Source organism: Salmo salar, chromosome 19 (genome assembly GCF_965601325.2).
Source record: "Salmo salar chromosome 19, fSalSal1, whole genome shotgun sequence".
Classification (NCBI taxonomy): domain Eukaryota; kingdom Metazoa; phylum Chordata; class Actinopteri; order Salmoniformes; family Salmonidae; genus Salmo; species Salmo salar.
Genome location: NC_138309.1, coordinates 74,975,249 through 74,977,500, shown reverse-complemented (window position 1 = coordinate 74,977,500; position 2,252 = coordinate 74,975,249).

Here is a 2,252-nt window from a genome sequence, read left to right as displayed (position 1 = left end):
CAGCAGTACTAGGCTAATGAGACAAGATGGGGCTGGATGTAGAAACAGCAGTACTAGGCTAATGAGACAAGATGGGTCTGGATGTAGAAACAGCAGTACCAGGCTAATGAAACATGATGGGGCTAGATGTAGAAACAGCAGTACTAGGCTAATGAGACAAGATGGGTCTGGATGTAGAAACAGCAGTACTAGGCTATTGAGACAAGATGGGGCTGGATGTAGAAACAGCAGTACCAGGCTAATGAGACAAGATGGGGCTGGATGTAGAAACAGCAGTACCAGGCTAATGAGACATGATGGGGCTAGATGTAGAAACAGCAGTACTAGGCTAATGAGACAAGATGGGGCTGGATGTAGAAACAGCAGTACTAGGCTAATGAGACAAGATGGGGCTGGGTGTAGAAACAGCAGTACTAGGCTAATGAGACAAGATGGGGCTGGATGTAGAAACAGCAGTACTAGGCTAATGAGACAAGATGGGGCTGGATGTAGAAACAGCAGTACCAGGCTAATGAGACAAGATGGGGCTGGATGTAGAAACAGCAGTACTAGGCTAATGAGACATGATGGGGCTAGATGTAGAAACAGCAGTACCAGGCTAATGAGACAAGATGGGGCTGGATGTAGAAACAGCAGTACTGGGCTAATGAGACAAGATGGGGCTGGATGTAGAAACAGCAGTACCAGGCTAATGAGACAAGATGGGGCTGGATGTAGAAACAGCAGTACTAGGCTAATGAGACAAGATGCGGGCAGGATGTAGAAACAGCAGTACTAGGCTAATGAGACAAGATGGGGCTGGGTGTAGAAACAGCAGTACTAGGCTAATGAGACAAGATGGGGCTGGATGTAGAAACAGCAGTACTAGGCTAATGAGACAAGATGGGGCTGGATGTAGAAATAGCAGTACCAGGCTAATGAGACAAGATGGGTCTGGATGTAGAAACAGCAGTACTAGGCTAATGAGACAAGATGGGGCTGGATGTAGAAACAGCAGTACCAGGCTAATGAGACAAGATGGGGCTGGATGTAGAAACAGCAGTACTAGGCTAATGAGACAAGATGGGGCTGGATGTAGAAACAGCAGTACCAGGCTAATGAGACAAGATGGGGCTGGATGTAGAAACAGCAGTTCCAGGCTAATGAGACATGATGGGGCTGGATGTAGAAACAGCAGTACCAGGCTAATGAGACAAGATGGGGCTGGATGTAGAAACAGCAGTACTAGGCTAATGAGACAAGATGGGGCTGGATGTAGAAACAGCAGTACCAGGCTAATGAGACAAGATGGGGCTGGATGTAGAAACAGCAGTACCAGGCTAATGAGACAAGATGGGGCTGGGTGTAGAAACAGCAGTACCAGGCTAATGAGACAAGATGGGGCTGGGTGTAGAAACAGCAGTACCAGGCTAATGAGACAAGATGGGGCTGGATGTAGAAACAGCAGTACCAGGCTAATGAGACAAGATGGGGCTGGGTGTAGAAACAGCAGTACTAGGCTAATGAGACATGATGGGGCTGGATGTAGAAACAGCAGTACCAGGCTAATGAGACAAGATGGGGCTGGGTGTAGAAACAGCAGTACTAGGCTAATGAGACAAGATGGGGCTGGATGTAGAAACAGCAGTACCAGGCTAATGAGACAAGATGGGGCTGGATGTAGAAACAGCAGTACCAGGCTAATGAGACATGATGGGGCTAGATGTAGAAACAGCAGTACCAGGCTAATGAGACAAGATGGGGCTGGATGTAGAAACAGCAGTACCAGGCTAATGAGACAAGATGGGGCTGGATGTAGAAACAGCAGTACCAGGCTAATGAGACAAGATGGGTCTGGATGTAGAAACAGCAGTACTAGGCTAATCAGACAAGATGGGGCTGGATGTAGAAACAGCAGTACCAGGCTAATGAGACAAGATGGGGCTGGATGTAGAAACAGCAGTACCAGGCTCAGCAGCCTCCTGCCTCTTCTTTCCTCACACAGTCAGCATTTGGAGAGAGATCGAGGAGAGTGTAGCAATGGAAGGACTATCTAGAACAGGGTTTGATCCAGTCATTGTGGTTTCAGGGCAGGTGCATTTCCTCCTCTGCCATAAAGGGCCAGACCTCTTGACTGAGTATGTAGTACACTTTCATAGAAGTTTAAAGCGGCAATCTGCAGTTCAAACAATAACAAAGAGGCCACTGATTTGGTAAATAGCTGAGTGATGGGGCTGCAGAAATGTAACCATTCTCAAAATCATAGACAGAGC